The sequence below is a fragment of the Vicugna pacos genome, chromosome 16, assembly GCF_048564905.1.
Source record: "Vicugna pacos chromosome 16, VicPac4, whole genome shotgun sequence".
Taxonomy (NCBI): Eukaryota; Metazoa; Chordata; class Mammalia; order Artiodactyla; family Camelidae; genus Vicugna; species Vicugna pacos.
Genome location: NC_133002.1, coordinates 33,557,664 through 33,582,639, shown reverse-complemented (window position 1 = coordinate 33,582,639; position 24,976 = coordinate 33,557,664). Strand labels below are relative to the sequence as shown.

At 47.5% G+C, this 24,976-nt stretch overlaps 1 long non-coding RNA gene across 4 annotated transcripts; it reads left to right on the top strand.

Moving 5' to 3' along the window:
• Positions 1-870: 870 nt before the first annotated feature.
• Positions 871-21,106, top strand: LOC140686085 (uncharacterized). 4 transcript variants are annotated; one of them, XR_012059580.1, is made up of 6 exons: positions 871-1,087; positions 3,829-3,983; positions 9,529-9,619; positions 11,613-11,754; positions 12,110-12,213; positions 12,319-12,674. It is a non-coding gene; the product is annotated as an uncharacterized lncRNA (long non-coding RNA). The 4 variants fall into 4 exon arrangements; XR_012059583.1 differs by lacking the exons at positions 11,613-11,754; positions 12,110-12,213; positions 12,319-12,674 and adding an exon at positions 20,755-21,106 and having other exon boundaries at positions 882-1,087; XR_012059582.1 differs by lacking the exons at positions 11,613-11,754; positions 12,110-12,213; positions 12,319-12,674 and adding an exon at positions 9,948-11,086 and having other exon boundaries at positions 882-1,087.
• The last annotated feature ends 3,870 nt before the right edge of the window (positions 21,107-24,976 follow it).

Sequence of the window (24,976 nt, the reverse complement as noted above, 5' to 3'; positions counted from 1 at the left end):
TAAGCTGCTGTTGAATGCATGGATGAATAACCCCATCAGTGGCTTCTCATTGCCTTTACGGTCAAGGCCAACTCTTCAACAAGCCTCACAAGGCCTTTTCCTACCTCTCCATCCTCATGTCACGCCATCCTCCCCTCTGCTCTCCGAACCGCAGGACTCTGCTCTCCTTCCCTTCACTTTTCCCTGCTTCTTCCTCCCAGATGGCCCGCGTGTTTCTTTCCTCTGCCTGTCTCTGCTTTAACAGACCCTGGGCCTCTCAAGACAGGCCTATTTAACAGCTCCTCCCCTCCCCCCTCCTCTCCCCTTCCTCCTCCTTCTCCTCCTCTTCTCCTCAGGGAAGACTTCCCTCACCGACCCTCTCCAGCTCAGACCAGATGGGGTTGTACTGGTCTGTTCTCCATAGCTCTCTGTCCCTGCATGCTCCCTATCTCAGACTTTAGTTATGGGCTTATGGAATTATTTAAATAACATCTATTTCAGACTGGCATTTCTCAAAAACTTTTTTGATTGCAACCCACAGTAAGAAATCCATTATATTCACATAATCCGTATACAACTGAAACTGTGCTTTTCCTGACTGTGTGGGCTATAGGGATATTTTCCCTTCTATCCTATCCCATTGCAGCCCATTCCACTGCGTGCCGTATTTCATTTTAAAAATGCTGGGTGTGACTCATTAAAGGGACTGCAAGATTGCAGTTTGAAAACGAGTCTGGACACTAAGCAAGACGCCTGTCAATTCAAGAGAATAGGGGTCGGATCTACTTTATTAACTCATCACTGGATCCCCAGGGCCTGGCACAGGGAAGGATACTCCATCAATATTTGTTAGATGACCTATGATAACGTACAGAATACACAAATAAATACGAATAAGTGAATGAATTGCCTACCCCACCCAGACAGGAAAGTGCGGCTTTGATGAGATTCTTCAGTTACTGAAAAAACCAGCCCACTTCCTGTGGCTTTGATCTACAGCTTCATTCTAAACTGCCCTACCTCAAGCCAACAGCTCCCCACAGCTCATTTCCTGCTTTTTGGCCACCTTATCTCCCTCTCCAAATATTCTTCAGCTTTCTCTTTCAGAGTGAGTATGCATGCCTCCTCCACCTCCGGGATCTCCTCACACCTCTGGCACAGGGTGGGGCTAACTTCTGGGTCAAGGACTTTCCATATCTCAGCCCCTTGGAGTGCAGAATATTTCTAGGTCAGGTGTGTCCCTCAGCTGGGGCTGGGCAGTGGTCTACATCCTGCTGGTGGACTTTGGGGCAGAAGGCGGATAGACTTTGATGAAATAATCATGCAAATATATAATTACAAACTGTGAAAGACGCTATGAAGGAAAAGTTGAGGTTGCCTTGAGACTGGGTACCATGCCTCTGACAGATCAGGGAGGGCTTTCCCAAGAAGGAGACAGTTATTGTGACACCCTAAGACAACAGGAATTAGGCAGGCAAAGAGGGTGAAGGCAGAGAGAAAGATTTGGCTGGTGGTGAAACTGTAAGTGCAAAGGTCCTGAGGTAGGAGCAATAGCACTTCACTTGAAGAGCCAAAGAAAAATCAGTGCAGCTGGTACACAAAGAATGTGGCTTACAGTGACAAGGCTGGAGATGTAGCCAAGGGCCAGCCTTTGCAGACCAGGTTAGAGAATTTAAATTTATCCCAAGAACAGTAGGGAGCAACGGTGTTTGAAGAAGCCAAATGACGCTGTTTTGAAAGATCTATTGGCTGTAGTATGGCTGAAGGATGGGCGTGGGGGTCAAGGGAGGACACTGGAAGACTAGCTCCGAGGCTGTGACAGGTCTGAGAGGGTGCAGCTTTAGGGTGGTGGACGTGCTGGCATGTGACCAACCTGAAGAAATACTATACCTAGTAGGTCATTGGTTCACTTAATGCTGTCAGACACCTGCCATGAGTCCGCTCTGTGCAAAAGTGTCCTGGGGAGCCGGAGCCATGCTGGGTTCTGCCTTTAGACAGATTGCTGTCTGCCTGGGACGACAGGCTGGAGGGAGACCAGCCAGGGTGGGGTGCGAAGTGCTCTGGGAGGGTCAGAGGGCACGTGTCCAGGGCACATGTGCGGAGGGAGGGTGGGCGTCTGCAGTGGGTGCTCTCCTGCAAATCTTGTTTGGCAGAAAGAAATCAGGGCTCTGGGAGAGGAATTCATTAAGGTCTCCTCCTGACCCCACCAGCATTTATAGGACTCGTGGCCCCAGGAGTATTCCCTGTGTTCCCTGGGGGTCTCTGTCCCCTCCAGAGGCCCTTTTCTGGGAGCAGTGGCACCTGAGGGTGTGCAGAGGCCCCGGGGGTCTCCCAGGTACCGGGGCGGCTGAGCCCACTAGGCCAGGTGAGGGCTTCCCACTGTCCTCTTCCTGCCTCTGAGTCACTTTCTTTGGAAGCCTGGTCCTTGGTGACCCTGCTTACTCACGGTCTCCACCCTCCACATTCAGCCTCACCCTTCCCTGGGGGAGGGAGACGTGGAGGAGCCCTGAGGTATCTCAGTGAGCAAGCCTGACCCCCCACCCCCACAAGTAAGGCCTGGGTCTCCCCCTTGGAGTGGGAGCTCCCTGAGAGCAGGGCTGTTTCTTTGTTGTGAAACTGGGGCAAGGCCTGGAGGACCGTTCCCTCCCAGTGGCCTTGTTACCCGCTAATTCTCCACCCACCCCAGGCTCCCCAGGAGGCTCTGAGGGACCCTCCTGATGTACGGGGTGGTGGTTGGGGGTGTGGGGCTGCAGCCCTCCTGGTACCGAGGACTGTCTGTGATTCCAGCAGGACTCGACCCTGGGTTGGGGTGGGGAGGGTGTTCGGAGGGTTCGCAGGCTTCCAGGTGCTCCTCCACTCCACCCATTTCATCCATAAAGCCCCGGGGCCCACTCCCTGCCATGGCTGGAGTTGAGGTGTGGATTTATGGGGCTGCTGGGGACACGTGGAGTTCAGGCCTCCCGTCTGCCTGGGGTGCACTGCCTCCCTCACCTCCAGCTCCCTCCCCTGCCTCCTGCCCGGCCTCACAAGCCTGTCAACCCAGACCTGCACACGTTGAAGAAGAACGTCCTCCTGGAAGATCGAAGGGAGAAGGGACCCTGCTGACCAGAACCGGGGGCTCTGTGGCAGCCCCACCCTTGACCCTCAGGACTGATGGCCCAAGGTCATCCAATCCAGCCCCCTGCCTTCCTTTAGGGAAGGATTCCCCAACGCGGATCTGTGAGCTGAGCAGCCTCCAGTCCTTACTCTGGTCTTACTACCTCCGGGTGTTCATCCAAACCCCTCAGATCACGAGGAGGGGCACTTGGGGGGCAATAAGACACCTGCTTCCCCCGCCCGCTTTATCTCAGCACTCTTGGCCTTTGGATGAAGTATCAGAGAACCAGAGCTGGAGGCCTTAAAGAAGGCAGTGGGGCTTCACAGCTGTGCAGAGGTGACAAAGAGGAGAAAAAAGGCAGTTCATTGCCAACAAGGGTTCAGTGGAAACTTCTACATTCAAAATGGAGTCTGGAGACAGATCTTTCATAGGCTCCAATGTGCAAGTGAAGGAAAAAGACCAGGTGGGGCCTAGGGATGCACAGGGGACCGCGGGCAGGTCAGAGGGCATGGGGGCAGCTATGTTTTGAGGACTTCAGAACTATTCTGTACAAATTCCCTTGTAGAAAGACTGAGAAAAATAAAAAAAAACAACTCTTGGTAGTCACATCTGAATTGGGCAGGGTAGAACCACCGGGGGTAAAAGAGAGGAGGCGCTGAAGATTTAGATACTGAACAGCAGGGAGGCCGGTGGCCAGGAGAGGTAGCCTCACAGAGAAGCCGTATTTTCAATACTTCTGGGGTCAATTGCAGCGGAACCCGGGAGCAGTCAAGATGAGAAAACTCCCCTGGCCCATCCCGTCCCCGACTGAGGGACCTCCAGAATGAAGAGGGAGAACCAGATTCCAACACACACAACAGAAAAGGCTTACAAACAGACCTCGTAGAAGGTATTCCAAAGAAAGAAGGTAGGATGGCAGACCCTCTCTTCACCCAGAAGCTGGCCAGTAAGTGTAGACGAATAAAACAGATGAGTCAAAGGCGATCCAGTTGAAGGGGGCTGGGTGTTGAGGAAAAGGGTGAGCACCCCAACCACGGCGGCCCCTCCGTCCTCCTGCACTGTCCCCCTCCCCCCCTCGGGGGTTCTAGACCATGTGAAAGAGTTCCTCCTCGTCCTGGGAAGTGCAGGGAGGCCGCCCTGGGTGTTGGTTTGGGGCAGAGCAGGAAGAGGTCCCCGATGGCCCCCTGCCCAGAGCTCCTACCCTCATGCTATCATCAGTCACGTCCCCTCCATTCACCGACCGAGGAGCGAGCCAGGAGCACAAGCTCCCTGGGTCCCCCGAAAGGAGCTCATATCCAGAGTCACTTGATAAAAAGAGGTGGTGGTCAGAGGCCATTGGAGGCCCCATTTTTGTGTGGGTGGGGGGACATGGGAGTGGGACATAGGCCTGTCTACCCCTCCCCAGTGGCCGAGGTGTGGTAGGAGTAGGAAGGTCTGGATGTAAGGCTGGGGGTGAAACTTTTTTGGGCCTCACTTTTCTCACTTGTAAAATGGGGCGAAGCTCTCTGCCATACCCGGCTCGTGTTGTTGAAGACAGAACCGTCATGTTCTGTTCCAAGATGCCCGTGAGTGACTTATGTCTGGCCCCCAGGAGCCCCCTTGTCCACTCTGACCCTCAGCCAGAGTCCCCTTGCGTCTTCCTCAGTGTCGGTGGGAGGCGTGGACTCACAGTCCTCCCTGAACCTCCCTGGGATGAGTGGCTCCACTGGGAATTTCCCCCCCACCCTGTGAGCTGTGGGCAGTGGACCGTGGCTGAGCGGAACTCCCTGTGGTCACCTCACTGACTCCCAGATGCACACAGACCCAAACACATACGTATCCTGGGGTATTGAGGACAAATTTGCCACTCCCTGGAGAGTGCTTTCCGCAAAGCGTTCCCTCAAAGCCATGAGTCACCCGACTCCTTCCCTCTGGGCACCCTGCTAATTGATATTTGTCCTTTTCGTGACCATATCTCCCCAGGCACAGAAGCCAGAAGTCGTGGGTTCAAGTCCCCATTCTCCTGCTAATCCATGGCATGCTGTTGGTCACGTGTTACTTGCTGAACTCAGCCTTTTCATCTATAGAATGGGGACAACAGCATCGACCTTATAAAGTGGTTGGGAGGCTTCAGTGAGATAATATACATATGACAGGATGGAAGGTATTAGTGCCTGAGTGTTATTCCTGGGCCTCGCCTGCTCCCTGCCCATTGGAGAAAATTCTGGCTTGACTTACTCAGTTTCTTTGCCTCCCTCGGCCTCTAAGGAGGGTGCTGATTTGTCAGAATAATCCTTAGGCAGATGTGCTATAGAGTGGGGAGGAAAGAGAGATGAAGAAGGAGCAGGGGCAAGACTAGGGGAGGAGGGAGGTTTGAGAGCAGTTGCAGCATGTTAGGGAGGAGAGCAGGTGGGAGCAAGAAGACTGACAGAGCATCACTGTGACCCACGGATCCCTTTTGTTAGGGTCAAGGAATGCAAGCAAACAAACCGAGTGGCTTTGAAATGATTGGTTTTTGGTTACCACTTCGGATGATAACACAGCTTTGAGACTGGACCACTTGGGTGATGACCACATAAGTGATACAGGTGTCACACGTTTGGCACCCAGTAGAGACACAGGAGGCACCACGACTGGGGCTGTATCTGCTCAGTTTTGGATGATGCACATGCTCTGTCCTGCACACTGGATTGGGTGTTTCTGGAGTATGAGTGTGACCACATGTCAATACTTCTGGGGTCAAATGTAGTGAAACCCAGGAGCAGTCAAGATGAGAAACCTCCCCTGGCCCATCCCATCCCTGACTGAGGGACCTCCAGAATGAAGAAGAAGAACCCGATTCCAACACACACAACAGAAAAGGCTGGGACTAGACTTTGTCTCCCTCCCTCTCCCACTAAGACTAGGGGTTCCTTGAGGACAGTGACTTTGCATTCTTGATGACACCAGTGACCCCCCAATATGGGTGGTCTGCATGAACCGGGTCCTGCACACAGATTGTGTCATATCTCTGTTTTGCTTAATTAATGGCCTGATCCCTCCTGTGTAAGAGATGAAGGCAGACAGAGGAAGAGGGGAGAGGTTGGGGTCCAAAATGCTTCCTTCTGCCATGTGCTGTCCAAGATGGCAAAGAGAATAACAGAAAAAGCATCTGCCCAGCCCAGCCCCAGAGCTAAATGTGTCATTCTTGAGGATAAAAAATCCTAACCCCACCCAGTTGGGTTCCCATAAATCCAGGTGAGCTCTGTCTGGTCCTCCTGACTCTGTCTCATGGGGTGGGGAGAGGGCCGAGCCAAACCAAAGTTCTGTCTCCCAGAGCTGAATGTGTTTACTTGTGTTCGGCAAAGTGGCAGGACTGGGGGCGGAGGTCATTATGACAACAGCTCAGAAACTCCCGCAGGAAAGGAACAAGGTGTTTGCGTTGTGGGCAAGTTAGAATCTGTCTGCCTGGGTCACAGCTTGGGTTTTGTATCTCAGACTGGCAGTCATTTCGGGTTCTCCACCATTCAGTTTAGTGTGTTGCAATTCAACCTGATTCTAGCATTTACCGAGTGTCTACTGTGTGCCAGCTACTGTAGTGGGTGCAGTGGGTGGGAAGCTTAGGAAACAAGATCAGGATGCTGCCTTTGGGGGAATCCTCCGCCAGAGGGAGAGATGTGCCCACAGCTCTCTCTGATGCGGAGAGATAAGAGCTACAATGGAGGTGTGAACATGTTCCAGGGCCAGGGGTGGCACAGAAGACAGAACAGTGGATCCTCTGGAGGGTGGGCAAAGCCTTTGTAAATGTGGGAATGTCTGATCTGAACCTTGAAGGCTGAGCAGGCACTCAATGAGCTGGAGAAGGTGGGAGGTGGAAATAGCACACCAAAGTGGAGCGTGTTGGGAAGTTCAGTATGAAGACTAATAACCAGCATTTACTGAGCACCTACTAATCACCAGGTCCCGTGCCAGGTGCTCTGCCTGTGTGCTGTTAACCCATGATCATTTAACCCTCTCAGTAATCTAAGGAGGTAGGTACTGATGAGGGAAGTAATGTTTGGAGAGAACCGATGGTTGAGCCAGGATCTGAATCAGGTTTGTCTGACTCCCAATTCCATGCTTTTTTCACTAGACCAGTGGTTTCTTGGCTATATTCTATGAAACTTTTAGGATTCTGAGGAGGTGCTTTAGGGACATGTGTGATTTTAGTTTCACAGTTAAAAAAATTAATCAACACACACTCAAAGGTGTTATGTAATTTTTAAAAAGTTTTCCTTTCATCTCTGTGCATCTTTTTGAATGTCTTGTAAATGTAACATTAATTAGAAAGACTTTCCACACTGCTCAGGTCTATCCTGTAAAATTGTAAAAATGTAAAAAAAAGGTAGAAGAGAACACAGTTCTGTGCCCACCCCCACCCCCCACCCTCCATTACAAGGCAGGTGGGACTTCCAGTTACTGGTGGGTGACTGAATGCACCGGGCTTATCTCCTCTTGCTCCAGAAATGTCTTAGAAAGAAATCATAAATATAATTCTTTCCAAATAAAAGAGTTGAGGGAAGGGCATCTGTGAACAAGAGAAATCTCAACCCATTTCTGGAGGAGTCATGACTGAGGAACGAGGGCAGAGGAAGCTGCAGGCTGGAATACACAAGGCAGTATCTGCAGGCAGGTGGGAGCTGACCTGCCCACAGAAGCCTGAAGAAGCTTGAGACTCGTATATGAGGGCGCAACGGAGGGTGAGAAGGGGAAATGTGGCTGAAAATGGGGGTCTAATTGGAAGTCTATAAATGAGACAATAGACTTCTCTGACCCTCATATGCAGAGTACTCAGCTCTGCCCCATCCCTCCCCTCCCCGTATCTCCTCCCCACTAAAACGGAGGGTCTTTTTTTTTTTTTAATTGAAGTATAGTCAGTTACAATGTGTCAATTTCTGGTATATAGCATAACGTCCCAGTCATGTATATATATACATATATTGATTTTCATATTCTTTTTCATTAAAGGTTATTACGTGATATTGAATATAGTTCCTTGTGCTATACAGAAAAAATTTGTTTTTTAAATCTATTTTTATACATAGTGGTTAACATTTGCAAATCTTAAACTCCCAGATTTGCCCCTTCCCACCCTCTTTCCCTGGTAACCATAAGATTGTTTACTATGTCTAATGAGTCTGTTTTTTGGTAGGTGAGTTCATTAGTGTCCTCTTTTTTCTTTCTTTATTTTTTTCAGATTCCACATATGAGTGATATCATATGGTATTTTTCCTTCTCTTTCTGGCTTAACTTCACTTAAAATGACAATCCCCAGGTCCATCAATGTTGCTGCAAATGGCATAATTTCTTCTTTTTTATTGCTGAATAGTATTCCATTGTATAAATATACCACAATTTCTTTATCCAGTCATCTGTTGATAGACATTTAGGTTGTTTCCATGTCTTGACTATTGTATATTGTGCTGCTATGAACATTGGGGTGCATGTATCTTTTAGAATAAAGTGGAGGGTCTTTAAAGAAATGAAACTGGGGAAGACTAGGAGAGCTGTTTCTAAGGTGGCATCATAGAGTCAAGCACATTGTAGGCTGACATTTAGAAGTCCCAAAACATAAAGACCAGCTTGCTCTAGAACAAAGCCTACCATTGATTTTCTGTTATCTGGGTACACAGAGTTTCCAGGAAACTTTTCCAGTGCTTCATTCTTAGCTATGAATAGGCAACCAGGAGCCAGAAGCTATCTGAGGAAATCTGAAGTATGAAATAGAAGGACTAAGATAAATGAACTGAAAAAGAAACCTCTCAGGAAACAGAAACAATTTATAGGTAAAAGAAAACTTAAAAAGAGAATTCGAGAGGACACCATATCTCTAAAACATGAGTAGTGCTATGAAAAAGGAATAATTAGAGAACAAAAAGTCCCTGGCCATAAAAATATAACTCAAATTCAGTGGAAATATGGAAAGTTAAAGTCAAGGTTATCTGTCAGAAAGTAAAGCCCAAAGGGAAAGAAGCAGAATTTTATTAGAGAAAAGACATGAGACAAAAGAATGCAGGAGGTCCAGGTCTGATTGAGAAGTATTTTAGGCAGAAGAGAGAAAGCAGGAGAAAATGTTCAAATAAATAATAGAACAGAATTTCCCAGACCAAAAAGACTCTAGTCTTCAGACTGAGTTCAAGTCCCCAGCATCCAGACCACACAAAGTTTTGAAATTTCAGAATACCCAGGAACATGAGAAGATGTCTCCTAAAATTTCCAGAGAGAGAAAAAAGTCACCTACAAAAGAATGAGAACCAGAAATGAACCAGATTTCTCACCCACAGTGCTGTATGCCAAAGGCAATGGAATAATATTTTCAAAATTCTGAGGGAAAATGACTTTCAATTTAGAATTCAATACCCAGCTAAACTGTCTGTTAAGTACCAGGGCAGATCAAGGGTATTTGTAGGCATGCAAGGACTAAGAGCTTTTACTCCCCACATACTCTTTCTTAGGAAGTCATCTGGGGATGTGCTACAATAACACAAGGGAGAAACCAAGAGGGAGGAGAAACATGGGATTTTTGTCTGCTTGCAAGTTAGCTTGGTATGTAATTTTAATTAATTAATTAACTAATTTTTAAATTTGATGTCTGTTTTCTCTTTGTTGGTTTTATGGATCAGGATTCTTGCTCGCTTTTCTATCTTTTTATGCTCTGAAAGTATTTGCACAGGGAATAATCTCTTTCTTGAGTGTTGGCCAAAAAAGAAAAATACAAACACACACACACACAAACTCAGCCCACTTAGATCTTTGGAAAAAAGCAATTCTTTGATGATATTTTCTATGTTTTCTTTTATCATTGTTACATGACCTTTGTGGCAGATCATTCTGCTCTCCAACATTCATTCTTATTCTTCCTTTTTTTTGAAAGAATGCAGTTTTATGAAGTAAGAAATTAAATTCAAAGGTGCCCTTCGGGAGAGGTGGGACAAGTAATACAGTTATGGCCAATAAGATGAAAACACACATGTCCTGAATGGAGTTGCCAGGAAAGCCGTTATTTTCCTGATAAAAGAGACAGACAGCTGTCCCTTTGCTTATAGCCCTTCCTCTTACCTGGGATGTAGGTAAGGTGCCTCCAGGTGGAGGAAAAATCCTGTGCATTTGAGAACAAAAGCCACTTGGTGAAGATGGTGCAGCAGCGGAAAGACAGAAGGAGCCCTGTTCCCTGGGTGGCATCACACAGACCCAAGACTGTCTGTCTCTGCATTTCCTGTTGCATAAGAAAAATATATCCCTTATTAGTTTAAGTTACCAATTGTTTCATTTTCTGGTTGTTTTGTTTTGTTTTGCTTTGTTTTAGTCAATTCACCTTCAGTTGACACAAACTTTAACCTCAGAGCCACTTCTTGGAACAATTTTTTGTTTTTAGATTTTTTGATTCTATGAAAAGTTGTTGGGTGAATTGACGGCTAGCATTAAGGGGGACAATTTTCTCGTCTCCTCATTCTCCTCTCAGCCCATAAAACAGGCACTTACATCCTTTTGGAAGCAATGGAAGAAGCTTCTCAATTTTCTTGGCATCCCTTTTCTGGTTTCTCACTGGGAGAGGAGGAGGGACCTCTTGGGTTGGCGGGGCTGGGAGAAGGTACCAAGTGTGCATCGTTCAGCCCATTCCTGGCTCTCTCTCTGGGACTGATCGAACTACAAGCAGCATGCGCCTCTCACTGCTCCTGCCTCTTCCAGGCAATGAGCACTAGGGCAGGCCTGGCCTCTGCTCGGGAGGACTTCACTACTCCAGCTGCTCTGCTGCGAGTGGGTGGGTGAGGTCAAATCAGGGGAGAAGGAAAGGAAGCCCATTTGGGCTTTGGGTCTAAGCCACATCCTGCAGCCCATCTGGACCAGCAATAAAGCTGACATTTTAATCCCTACTTGTCTCCTGCGACTAGTTCTCAACTGGATCAGAACTTGCAGAAGTAAGAGGTGCGATTAACCAGCAACCACAACCCCAGCATCTGCTGAATACTTAGCCCCAGTGGGAAAAACCACAGTGAGATGAAAACAAGGGTTTAAAATTTTGATTATTATTAAGCAGTACTTCTCTATGCTTAATTGCTTGTGTATCTGTTCCTCTCACTATGAAATGTGTATCATGTTATTATTGTTTTTTGATGGTAAGAGCCTGGATTGAGAACTTCAATGTATCTATTTTTTTTCAGGTTCTTTTTCATTATAGGTTATTACAAGATATTGAGTATAGTTCCCTGTGCTCTACAGTAAGCCCTTGTTGGTTATCTATTTTATATACGTTAATCCCAAAGTCCTAATTTATCACTCCCCTACCCCTTTTCCCTTTGGTAACCATAGGAATGTTTTCTGTGTCTGTGAGTCTGTTTCTGTTTTGTTAACATTTGTATCATTTTTTTAGATTCAACAAATAAGTGATATCATATATTTGTCTTTCTCTGTCTGATTTACTTCACTTAGTATGACAGTCTCCAAGTCCATCTATGTTGCTGCAAATGACATTATTTTGTTCCTTTCTATGGCTGAGTAATATTCCATTGTATAAATATACCACATCTTCTTTATCCAGTCATCTGTCAGTGGACATTTAGGTTGCTTCCATGTCTTGGCTATTGTAAATAGTGCTGCTATGAACATTGGGGTGCATGCATCTTTTCGAATTACGGTTTTCTCTGGATATGTGCCCAGGAGTGGGATTGCTGGATCATATGGTAAGTCTATTTTTAGTTTTTTAAGGAACCTCCATACTGTCCTCCATAGTGGCCACACCAATTTACATTCCCACTAACAGTGTAGGAGGTCAACATACTTTTATTATTGAGTATCTAGTATGTGTCGAGTGCTGTGTTGGAGGCTGGTTATAAAATGTTTCACAAAACAAATATAGCCCTGCCATCTTGGAAGTCAGAGTCTAGTAGGAGAGACAGACATCCAATAAACACATATATAAATGTACAATTACAAGTTCAATAAAACTTTAATAAGTGAGCAGTTGGATTGTGTAAATATTCCTCCCAGTTCTCACTTACCCCTACTCAGAGAAAGCCTTGCTGGTTGATCCAACAGCCAGCTGCACATGGCGGTGCCACTCCTCATGCAGATGTGTCACCGTGTTCAGGAAGACATAACAAAGAAGCCTCCAAAGGGCTGGGCTTTTGGATGAAAAAAAGGTTAAACATTTTTTTAAAAGTTGCAAATTAATAACATGCTTGTTTTAAAACTTCAAGAACTATAGAAAAAATAAATGAAAAAAATTTTCTCTTTCTCTCTCCAAGCTCACTTGGAAATAGAAATAACAGACGGACATGCTTCCTTCCAGCAAGCTGCATACGGAATTGTGTGCTCTGGGAGGGCAGGGATGGGACCTGCCTTATTCACTGCTGTATCCCTGCTGTAAGCTCAGTAAATATTTGTGTGACTGAATAACTGAAAAGTAATAATCACTCAGAAAGGCCCATACAGTGGGGAGGGTATAGCTCAAGTGGTTGAGTGTGTGCTTAGCATGCAAGAGGTCCTGGGTTCAATCCCCAGTACCCCCTCTAAAAAAATAAATAAAACTAATTACCTCCCCACCTTGCCCTGCTAAAATAAAAATAATTAAATAATGCAATAATAAATGAAAAACATTTTTTTAAAAGAAAGGCTCATATATAAGTTTTGTTTTTAAGATCAAAAAGGGGATCATGCTACGTCTGTTTTTTTCTTGCACTTTTTTTTTTTTAGCTCTAAGATCTGTAATGGACATCCTTCCGTGATTTTTTCCTAACTCATCCATTCCCCTAATGTATCCATTCCTGTTATTATGGGTTGAATCTTGTAACCCCCCCCAAAAGATATGTGGAAGTCCTGATCCCTGGTACCTGTAAATGTGATCTTATTTGGAAATAGGATCTTTGCAGTGAATGAGTTCAGGTGAGGTCTTATTTGATGAGGGTGAGCCCTCATCCAATGTGACTGGTAAGAAGATAACAGAGACACGGGCAGAAGGACATGTGATGAAAGAGGCAGGGACTGGCATGATGTAGCTACAAGCCAAGGGAAACCAAGGATTAATGGCCACAACTGGAAGTCAGGAGGAGGCAAGGAAGGATTCTACCCACAGTATCAGAGGAAGCATGACCTAGTTGACACCTTGATTTTGGATTTTTCGCCTCCAGAATGGTGAGACAATGAATTTCTGTTATTTTTTAACCACCCAGTTTGTAGTATTTGCTATAGCAGCCCTAGAAAACTAGTGCACTCCTCTTGAAGGATATTTGGGTTGATTCCAATGTTGAACTGTTATAGTAGTGATGACTGCTGCCATTTTCTGAGCAGCATGGCTGGGGTCTGGCCTATTTGGAGCCCATGGGTTTGTTCTTTTCTCCAGAAATCCCTTGGAACAGTTGAGGACCCCAGCCTTGGCACCTCAGACTCAATTCATACCTTGGCAGGGTTGCCAGATGAAATACAAGATGACGGCATCATATTTGGGACATACTTATTCTAAAAAAGTTATTTGTTGCTTATCTGAAATCCAAATTTAACAGGCACCTATGTTTTTATTTGCTAAATCTGGCAACCCTAAATCTCAGGGTTCCTAGTAGTAATCCCAAACAGTGGGGCTGTGGGCAACCCACCCTGCTCCGGAAAAAGTCCAAAGATCCTGGTTTTCCACAGGATCTTTGGAAGATCTCTTCTAAGCCTGGATCCTGACTCTCCCCTGGCATCCTGACTGTTCTCAGTGGAACCTCCATGTCCTGCAGGGCCTGCCTCCCCCAGAACCAGGCTGAGTCCCTCTCCTACCCATAGCAGAAGCAACGTGTTCACTCAGTCCACACCCCCTTTACACTAAGAGTTCGTGTTCACCTCCCTCCAGCCTGCCTCTCCCTTCACCGCTCACCTCGCACCAAGCTTGGACACGACAGCTGTGGACCTGACCCTTAGGGAACAAACTAACCCATTCCAGGTGTCTCGAGTAAGACTGGAGTGGGGAGAGTGCTGTGAGAGCCCATGACAGTGGTGGGTGGGCAGGGTCTCCCAAAGGGCACTATTGAAACAATCACCCGGGGCTTGGCTCCTAGTAAATGCTACCCCTGGTCTGAATCAGAAATCTCCGGGGAGAGGAAGTGGCCTTGTCTGGAGACTCAGGGAAGGCCTCTGCAAGGAGGCGAGGGCCAAGCTGAGGCTGAAGTAGGAGTCAAGCAGGTGATGTTTGAGGGCAGGATGGGGGTCCTGGAGAGGAAAGAGGACTAGCAAATGCAGTGAGGAGGAAGGAGCCTGGCCTGAGACCAGAGAAGATGCCGGTGTGCTTGGAGTGTTGAAAGCTAAAAGAAAGGGATGAGTTGAGCCTGGAGAGCGTAGAAGAGGCCACATCCAGCCAGGCCTTGCTGGGCTGGTTAAGGAAAAAAAGCAATGAGAATGCCCTCAGGGCAGGAACCATCTGGAGCTTTTTCTTTCTTTTCTTCTCTTCTTTCTTTTCTTTTCTTTCTCTTCCTTTCTTCCTCTCTTCCTTCCTTCCTTCCTTCCTTTCTTTCAAAGCAATCTCTTTCTCTTTTTTAAAAATAGTTTTTGTTTTGATTTGTTTTGTTTCTTGAGGGGGGGGGGCAATTGGGTTTATTTACTTACTTACTTTTAGAGGCATTAGTGGGGATTGAACCCAGGACCTCATGTGTGCTAAGCACGCTCTCTACAAGCAATCTCCTTTGATAATGTGGAATGAGCACCTCTTACTTAGTTTTCTAAATTCAGACTTTTTTTTTTCCAGTTACACATATACATATATATACATTTTTTTCAGATTCTTTTTCTGTTACTGAGCCTTTTTCAAAGGTGGAGCCCTGGGTTGCCTTACTCTTCTGACACTTGGCTTCTGGAAGTGCCTAGTTACCCCTATCCTCACACAACTGCTGCCCTCCTCCAAGGTCATGCTGTGAGTGGCTTTCTGCTAAGTCTGAGGACATGGACATCATCTTCATGGAGGCAGGGGACGGGGGAGTGTGGCTGGTGAGAAATGGGTGTGGGAGTTCACTGACAGATTTAGAAAAATCTCCGTATTAGACAAGTAGTGTTTGAAAATACTGTTTTTGTGATGGAGAAGATTCTATAAATGTTCAAGTTCGTGGTTGGCACACCACATGTCCTGTATCGTCTCCTCCCTTTGCGTGTGGGCTGGACCCAGGGACTTGCTATTAATGAACAAAATATGGCAAAAGTGAGAGGATGCCACTCTTGAAACTAGGCCACTAAAGACTGTGACTTACATCTTGTTCCCACTCACTCTCCGAGACTCTACTATTATTTGCTTGGATGAGGCTGGCCGCCATGTTGGTGCTGCCTAATGGAGAGGCCCACGGGCCAGGGAACTGAGGGTGGCTTCCAGCCACCAAGCAGCAAGGAAATCGAGGCCTTCAGTCCAACAGCCCACAAGGAACTGGATGCTGCCAACAGCCATGTGAGTGTGCTTGGAAGAGGACCGCCCCCCCGTGGAGATTTGAGATTGACCACAACCCTGGACAACACCTTGATTGCTGCCTGCGAGGAAGCCTGAAACAGAGGACTCAGCTAAGCTGTTCCTGGATTCATGATCTTCAACCCTTAAGCTTTAGGATAATTTGCAGCAATAGTTCAATTTGGAAAAGGCCCACTGTACCTGTCACCATCCTAACACATATATTCACATAACTCGAAATCATAGTGGGCACTCTAATTTTGAAGTTTTTTTTTTCTTTATGAATTTGGGGGGATATGGAACATCCAGGGTCCATGGACTGCATAGGTGTCCATCAGGGTCCAGTCTAAAAACAAAAATGATATCAGTTATTTATCTTTTCAGAATTTAATAGAGAACTGCACCACAGTACAGTGTGAAAGGTGAAAATCACTGATAATCAATCATGCAACTCATTCTCAGGAAATCCTGTAGATTGTCAGGACCTGGGGCCTTGGAAACTCAAAAGCCAAGGATTGTTTAGTGTGATATTATTGTTGTTTCATTTCAGCTTGTCTTCCATTTCTTTGGGAGTAGTGGAGGCTAAGAATCTATTTTGAACATGAACAGAGATTTCTCCCTCTTCCTTCTCTGATAAGCAGGATTTGTTGAATTAGCTCTTTCGGGGGAAGTATGAGGGTGATGCATTGTATAGTAAAAGCATTTTCCCCGTTCCCGGCACAGTCATACAGCTGTGGTTTTCCAGGCCTGATTGCCCATTGTGTTGATGTCCCAGTTTACTAAACCACTTCCCCAGTCTGGTTCCCAGTTTTTGACCTTTAAAGAAAGACTCCAGTGCACGTATTTAGGCAGATAACACTTGGCTTCCATTTGAATTATTTCCTTGGAATAAATTCCCAGGAATGAGATTATTGGGTCCAAGCAGGGAGGAGCAGCTTTATGAGTGTTGTTAAGAATTGCTTTATTGCTTTCAAAGGAGCCACGCCAACACAACATCAACAATTGAGTGTATGATGAGGGAGCTTCAGGGCAATAAGTTGTTCACTCCTAGGAAATCAGCTTCTAGGCCTTTCAAAAACTACCGGTAAGGGCTCTGAGATGAGGGAAGTGGGGTCCAGTGGGGAGTCCTGGGTTGAGAAGCAGGAGGTTTGAAGGTCCAAGACCAAGGGGGCAGAGTGAGTGGTTAGCAGTGTCAACAGTGGATGACAGGTCCTGAGTTCAAATTCTGACTTTGTTACTTAATCTTTCTGGGTCATTTGTTTTGTCATCTGTAAAACAGGAACCCTAGTAATACTGAACCTTGCAGAGGTGAGATGTGGATGAACTGAGTGAATATTAAGTGATGACAGCACACGGGACAGCGCGTGGTAAACAAAGAATAACTATTAGGAGCAACCGTTGTTAGCGTGTCTATTATAACCATTGTTAGCGTCTCTGAGTCTCTGTTTCCATCTCTCAGTCCTGTTTCTCCAGGGATTGATTATCTCTTTCTCTGGCTTCTGTATGAGACCCCAGCCAGGCTCCTCAGTTTTTCCCACAGGACTCCTTGTCTCTCTGAGGCCAAGTAAGTTGTAACCTTGGCTCTGAGACATTAAGCTGACGGTCTCTGGATGCCCCCTTGTGGACGGCTGGCTTGCTTTTGCTCTCCCCCAGCTAAAGCAGAAAACTGGCCCTCTGCTTGCTACTTGCCACTTGCCAAGGACCAGATGTAGTGTGTGTGTGTGTGTGTGTGTGTATGTGTCTTGGGCTAGGGGAGGCCTCCGTTTCTGCAGACAAGACAGGAAACGGTATGTCATGGCATCCTCATGTCGCTGGCTAGGAAGGGGATGGGTCTATATATCTCTGTACACTTACACACATACACGGGTGGGAGCTGCATGTGCTGGTTCGCGTGTGTGTACGTGTGCATGTGTGTGCACTTGATGCCACTCTTCTTGTCACAGGGGTCTCACGGGGTTCCACTGAGATTATATGGTTTGAGAAATGAAAGCACAGTGTAGGCATGAGGCCATTATTATGTATAATAGCATGTATAGTCACGTGGTTTATCCATTCACTCCTTTGGATGTTGGTTCCCCAGATATTTATCGAGTTCCTACCAGGTGCCAGGTCTCCTGAGAACTGGGGAGGCAACAGTGACAAAGACAGAACCTGTTTCTGCCCTCTCGCAGTCTAGTGGGTGTGTAAAGCACTGAGGTACAGGGGAGCAGTAGAGATGCCAAGGAAGGCTGCCTGGAGGAGGTGACCCCTGAGCTGAGCCATGAAACTGTTGCTGCTCTGGCTCCTCCCTGCTTTAGGGCAGAGGGGTGAGTGCAAAGAGCACTGGTGGGGTTTTAGAAGTGCAGGCTTTAATCCCAACTCAATGAGCAAAGCCTTTTCTTTGGGCTGCTTTCCTCCTGGGTGAAGCTGGTGGTTTGGCCACGATACTTACAGTTCCTAAGGACTTTGATGTTTCCTGATCTTTTAATCCCTCAGCCTGAGGAGTCCTCTTCCCTTCCACTTTCGGTCATACTCCACCCTCTTCCCTGAAGAAAGGAAACCAGACTCAGTGATGGAAAGTGGTGAAACATTGATACACACACGCAGGATATGTGCGTGCACACATGCACGCACACATGCAGTCCTCCATCCCCACGCCTGCCCCCCCCAACTGCCTCTCAGGTCAGAAGTGTCCCAACAAGGTTGCAGGGTGGAGTGGAGGTGAGGGCTCCTCAGACCTCACTCCTTCCACACTTGGCTGCTTGGGCAGGTCACTTAGAGTCGCAGAGCCTGCTCCTGGACAGCAAAATACCCACCTGGCAGGGTTCCTGTGATGATCAGAGTGACATGTGATGTGCCCTCCACTCTGCGTAGGACCTAGCAGGTTCAGAAAACAGGAGCTGAAGAGGGGAGGATGTAGCTCAAGTGGTAGAGCACATGCTTAGCATACACGTCCTGGGTTCAATTCCCAGTACCTCCTCTAAAAATAAGTAAACAAGTAAACCTAATTACCTTCCCCCTCAAAAAACAAACAAAAAGGTTAAAAAAAAAAAAGAAAATGGGAGCTGAAAAGCAATTACATTAAAAAAAAATCTAGTGTGAGTCATCTGCTGGGGGTAAGGCGTGACAAGAACTTCAGTCTGACCTTCCTAGTGACAATAATCTAGGGCAGGAGATCAGATGTGTACCAAACTCACTATCGATGGCTTGGCTCTGCACGCAGCTTATTAACTGGGTAACTTTGACCCAGTTACTTAACCTTTCTAAGCTTCAGTTTTCTCATCTGTAAAATAGGGACATAACCACATGCAGATCCCTTATAGAAGTGCTGTAAAGATAAAGTGAGGTAATGAATGTAAAAGTACTTCATATAGTTCCTGGCACATAGTAGATGCTCAGGAAATTGGCAGCTACTCGCATAGGTCAGGATAGGCTAACTGGTGTAACCAACAGCCCAGAATGTATAATTGGTAAGCGACAACAGAAATTTGTTTTTTTAAAGGAGCCCTCCTACACTGTTGGTGGGAATGTAAATTGGTGTAGCCACTAAGGTGCAGTATGGAGGCGCCTTAAAAAACTAAAAATATAATTACCATATGATCCAGCAATCTCACTCCTGGGCATATATCCAGATAAAACTCTAACTTGAAAAGATACATGCACCCCAGTGTTCATAGCAGAACTGTTTACAATAGCCAAGACATGGAAGCAACCTAAATGTCCTTCAACAGATGACTGGATAAAGAAGAAGAGGTATATATATATATATATAAAATGGACTGTTACTCAGTCATAAAAAAAGAATGAAATCATGCCACTTGCAGCAACATGGATGGACCTAGAGATTATCATGCTAAGTGAAGTCAGACAGAGGAAGACAAATATCATATGATGTCACTTATATGTGGAACCTAAAAAAAAGATACAAGTGAACTTTTTAAAAACCAGAAATAGACTCACAGACAGAAAACAAACTATGGTTACTAAAGGGGAAAGGGGTCGGGGAGGGCTAAATGAGGAGTTTGGGATTAACATATGCATACTACTATATAAAAAATAGATAAACAGCAAGGACCTACTGTATTAAATGTCTTATAATAACCTATAATGGAAAAGAATCTGAAAAAGAATATGTATATGTATAATTGAATCACTTTGCTGTACACCTGAAACTAACACAACATTGTAAATCAACTGTACTTCAATTGAAAAAAAAAAAGAAATCTGTTTCTTCTCCTGTAATGGTCTCGGGAAATACCAGTTTGGCAGTAGGGCTCATCCAGAGACCAAGATGCTGACAGCCCTGCCATCTTTAACATGTGGCTTCCAAGATCATTTTGCCCTTTGGCATCCAGGCAGTGGATGGGGAAGAGAGAGTGGAGAAGCCACACCAACTCATCAGCTTCCTAACTGCTCTTCTGCTCACCTTCCCTTGGTGAGAACTCACCTCATGGCCTCATCTTACTGCCGTGGGGGCTGGGATATAAAGTCCCCTGGGGGCAACCACTTCCCAGGGCCAACTCTATCTAGTGGAAGGGGAAAACGACTCATTGGTAAACAAAGATTTTGATTACTATTATTGTAATAATCATATTTCATAGAAATTCAAATTTCTATCCAGGGCAGAGTGTAGTAAGCCCCGGATGGGAAGGAATAGCCCGGTGGGCACCTAGGGAAAAATGTGATGTATTCTGACCTGGGGATCAGACAGTGGAATTGAGGGGGCCTGGTGGAGAGGCAGGACTTCCACAGGGGGAGATGAAGAGAGCCGGTGGGAAGGTCATCGTGGGCTGAGGGAATCAGGGAATCACAGGAACAGAGTCTAGTGGCGGGAAAGCTCAAGGAGGGGGGAGAGTTGGAGGCGGGAAGGGTTGGGGAGGTGTGCTGGCAGCCCACCAGGAAGGCCTGGAATGGCAAGATAAGGGATGGAAATTCAGAGTCACGCATGTTCTTTCTGCAGCGGAGTCCAGGGGAGCGGTGGTCATGCGATAAAGGAATGAGAGATGGGGGAAGAGGAGGTGAGGAAGGAGAGAGAAAGGGCGGAGGGGATGAAAGTCTGCGGTTCACAGAGGAGAGGCTGGAAGGAGCAGAGGAGAAGGGAGGAGGTGTCCCCCAGGGCTCCAGATTGTCACCCAGCAGCCTTCTTTCTGGGAGGTCTGCCTACCTGAGGCCCAGCTCTCTACACCCTCCCTGCAGTGGGAGGTTGAATCTCCCCTTTCCACTTTCTTCTCCTTCCAGGAAGGAAGTGGCTCCAGATGCCGTGGGTGGGACATTCATTGGCTCTGCTCACCCATCTTTGCAGGATTTCTCCTGATTCCTGGTGACAGGGCTGGCACCTCTAAGCAGCCTCAGAGAGGGACAGAGCCTTCCTTGCTCAAGAAAACCTGGCACCCTGGGAAATGCACATCTTGTTTTGAGCCACCCCAGGCTTCTGGCTGCAAGACCCGCCTCTGAGAGATGCTGCTGGGGAGGCGATTCAACTCCACCAGGCCTGCTGGGAGCCGGCCCCAAGCTGAGCCCCGTGGAAGATACACAGAGGAGCGAGGCGGGACACTGCATTCAGGAGCTCAGAATAGACTGGGGGAGTGAGTTGTTCTTTAGAGAACTATAAACCCTGTGAAGGAGACTGAATTCACATTAAAAGGGTACTTGGAGGAAGTGGCATCTGTAATGGGTCACAGAGGAGACACAGGATTCTGACAGGTGAAGGTGGCTGGGAGGAGGTGTCGGGGGAAGAAAGAGCCCGTGCAAAGGGGGAGGGGGAGGGAAATGCAGGCCTCCTCGGGGGAACATAGACCAGTCCAGTTTAGCTGAAATGAGGGGAGTGGCTGGAAGTCACAGGGGCGTTGAGACTGGGAAGGCAGTTGAAGGTCGATGGAGGCTTGCTTGTATGGGAAGTTCACAGTGGGTGGGCTTTGAGAAGCTTTTGAACAGAAGAGGGATGCTGAGTTAGCTGGTGGCCTGCTCTTAACATAGGACACAACTTCCCAGCTGCCCTCGCCCTGCAGTGCGGGAGTCAGATGCACAGGGGCACTGGCCACAGTTAAGGGGCCGGAGGACTTGGGAGCAGGGAGACTCTGCTTCTGGTCCCCAGAATCAAGTCAGGCTCATTTTTAAAGGACTGCGGTCCTGGGGGAAGGATCAGGCCAGAGGGAAGGGAGGACCAGAGAGGCCCGGGCTTGCCTCTCAGCCACAGGACCCACTGGCTGCAGGACTTTGAGCACGTGGGTAAACCCCTCTGGGCCTCAGTTTCCTCCAAATGATGTGGCATAATAACGTCTACTTGCGATCACCACCCTGGCTTACTCATTGTTGCATTCAATAAATACTAGTTTGCGAAATATTAGGCTGGGCATGGGTGGGAGGAAGGGGAGAGGATCCGCTATTTGGTGATGCTCAGCCTGAAGAAGTCGCCCCTGTTCCTTCTCACCCTGGGCCTGCACTGACTGGGGGAAGCCCTGATCCCTTCCCCTGGCTGGCTCCTCCACCTGCCCTGGGGTCTGTGCCACCCTGGGGCGGGGGCGGGGGCGGGTTTCATCAGGCCAGCAGGACTTCCGCAGCACCAGAGGCATGTGGGCTCCAGGGAATGACAGTCATAGAGGAGGTGACAGGCCGAGAATGAGAAGGCAGAGGGGCTCGGGGTCTTTGCGCCCCAGGCCAATGCTGGCACAGTCATCGGGTTCAGAAAAGGGCCAGGAATTCAGGTCACCGGCAGGTGCTACATGCCTGACTGGCCATCTCCCTTTCCTTCTGTTAACTTTCTCCAGAAAGAGAGAAACTAGGAAAGAGCCTTCAGGATGAAGGCTCATTGTACCAGTTTTTGTGGCCATGAGACCATGAGGAAGGATGTATTAGAGCCACCCACTTCCTTTGCTCAGAGTGAGAGCGAATGAACTCATGGCCTCCCCTCTCTAGACCTGGCGGGTAGTGGGAGAGATGGATAGATCTCAGTTCGAATCCTGGCTTGGCCACTTATTAGCTGGGTGACCTTGCACGTGTTATTAACTTCCTATAGTCTCAGTTTCCTCGGCTATAAAATGGGAGTAATTACAGTCCCAACTCACAGTGTCGTGCGAACTGAATGAGCTAATGGTTACATACTTAGCATGTGACTGACACACACTGAGCCCCTTAAATGCCAGTTTTCCTCCTTCATTCTTCCCTCCCTTCCTTTCTTCCTCTTTTCCTTCCTTCCTTCCTTCATGGGGAATATGATGGTTGTCTTTAAAGTGTTACAGAAAAATGGGGTGCAAGAGGATGGCCATGGTCTCAGGTGAGTTCCTGGGATGCACCCCATCAAGTGAGGGTCCTTGGCTTCGTGCAGGAAAGAATTCAAGTGCAAGCTGTAGCTGAGTAAAAGTAGATTGATCTGGAGAGATGCACACTCCATAGACGGAGTTCAGGGCATCTCAGAAGGCCAGAGAGGCCATGAGGCGTGGGAGGTGTTTAGTTTAAGTAGAAGTAGATACACATTCCATAGGGAGAGTGTGGGCCGTCTCCGAAGGCGAGATGCAGCTCCAGAGTATGGGGTTGTCTAGGAGAGGGAGGTCGGCCACGAGGTGCGGGAATGGTTAGTTTTTGTGGGCTCAGTAATTTCACGTGCTAACAAGTGGGAGGATTATTCCAACTACTCTGGGGAAGGGGAGGGGATTCTCAGGAACTGGGCCACCACCCACTTTTTGGCCCTTTATGGTCAGCCTCAGGACTGTCATGGCACCTTGGGGGTGCCATTTAGCATGCTAATATATAACAGTTGGGTGTATAATGAGGTTCAAGGTCTACTGGAAGTCAAATCTGCCATCTTGGGCCTCAAGGTCTACTGGGAGTTGAATCTTCCGCCATCGTGGTTCTAACCAGTTTTTGTCCAACTCTCAATTGCTGTGTCATTCTTTTAATGGCTGTGCCCTGCCCCCTTCTCTCCTGTCTCAAAAGCAGAGTTCTGAGATGGGAGACCCATAGTAGGTAGAGGCCACCCCATCCTCAAAGAATCCTCAGAATTCCAGGCCAGGAGACTGGAGAAAACAGGAAACTGGTGGTTTACCCCCCAGGTGCAGACCTCTATGGTGGAGGCTCCTCCTGCATCCCTTGCTGTAGAACACAGTGGGGCCAAGACAGGCAGGAGAGGCTAGCTGGGGTTGGATGGGAGGGGTGGAAACTAGCGGAACCTGTGCTATCCCTTTCCTTCGGCCAGCTTCTTCTATCAAAATTTGACAGTCTGCATGTCCCATCCCACTCTCTGCCAGCCAATTGAAAAAGGACCAGTGGTTAATTCGTACTAAGATGTTAATAGCAATAAATGAATCAAAGATATTCACACATAGGAGTGCTGAGAGTTGTTAATGACTTTCTGGTTCAGCCAAATTGCCTTCTTACCAATAAAATCCCCCTCCTTGAAGCCGGCTGGGGCTCGGCTGGAGTGCAGATTGGCTACCGGGAGTGGAGGTCCAAGTTTGGGCTCTGGTCTGGGGTCTGGAACAGGGCCAACCAGGGGACACAAGCCAAGGGGCAGGTGCAGGCAGGACTAGAGCTCTGGCCATCTATGTGACCATCAGCTGATAGACACAGGGTGAGCCAGATGGCCTTAAAAGTTTAGATCAGACCAGGTGAGACCTTGCGTGTGGCCCACTGCCCACCCCTGCCCCTTGCTTTTCAAAAATTTTTTTAATTTTTAATTTTTATTTTTTTACTGAAGTACAGTTGGTTTATAATGTGTTCATTTTGGGTGCACAGCAAAGTGATTCAATTATATAGATACATATATACATTTCTTTTTCAGATCTTTTCCATTCTAGGTTATTTCAAGACATTGAATGTAGTTCCCTGTACTTTATAGTAGGTCCTTGTCGTTCATCTGTTTTCTATATAGTAGTGTGTATATGTTAAACCCAAAATTTATTTTATTTTTCGGTTGGAGGTACTGGGGGTTGAACCCAGGACCTCGTGCTTGTTAAGCATGTGCTCTACCCCTGAGCTGTTATCTACCCCCACCCCCTTGCTTCTGGAAGAGCAAGGTCTGGAAGGTAGAAGGAGGTGGGGTGAGAGGCAGGAGAGGGCCTGCAGCTTCTTCATGCCTAGGAGGGGGGTGTTGTATCCTGCGCATTTTCACCAGGGGCGCTAGGACCCTCTGAGTTTCTGACCATGTCAACCTTATCTGACTCGGCTGCAAGAGGTGGGCAGTGGTGACTCGGGGTGGTGGGGGGTGCTGGCTGCAGCCTCTCTTGGCCATAGCGCAGCAGCTCTTTGGGCAGAACATAGCTCCTAGGAGGCCTAGGCCTGGGCTGAGGAATCAACTAGGGATCTTGTCAAATGGTGGCCTTGATTTCTAAGGTCTGGGGCCTAAGTGTCTGCGTTTCCTATAAGCTCCCAGGTGCTTGTGGTGCTGCTGGTTCAGAGCCATGCTTGAACAGTGAGGGCGGATAACTGGGAGTCGGGGGCTAAGGACTCTCCAGGCTTTAGGTATGTCCCTAAGGAGCTGGGCTGGGACCTCCGGTGTCCCTTCAGGCTCTGACAACATGCATTTCCAA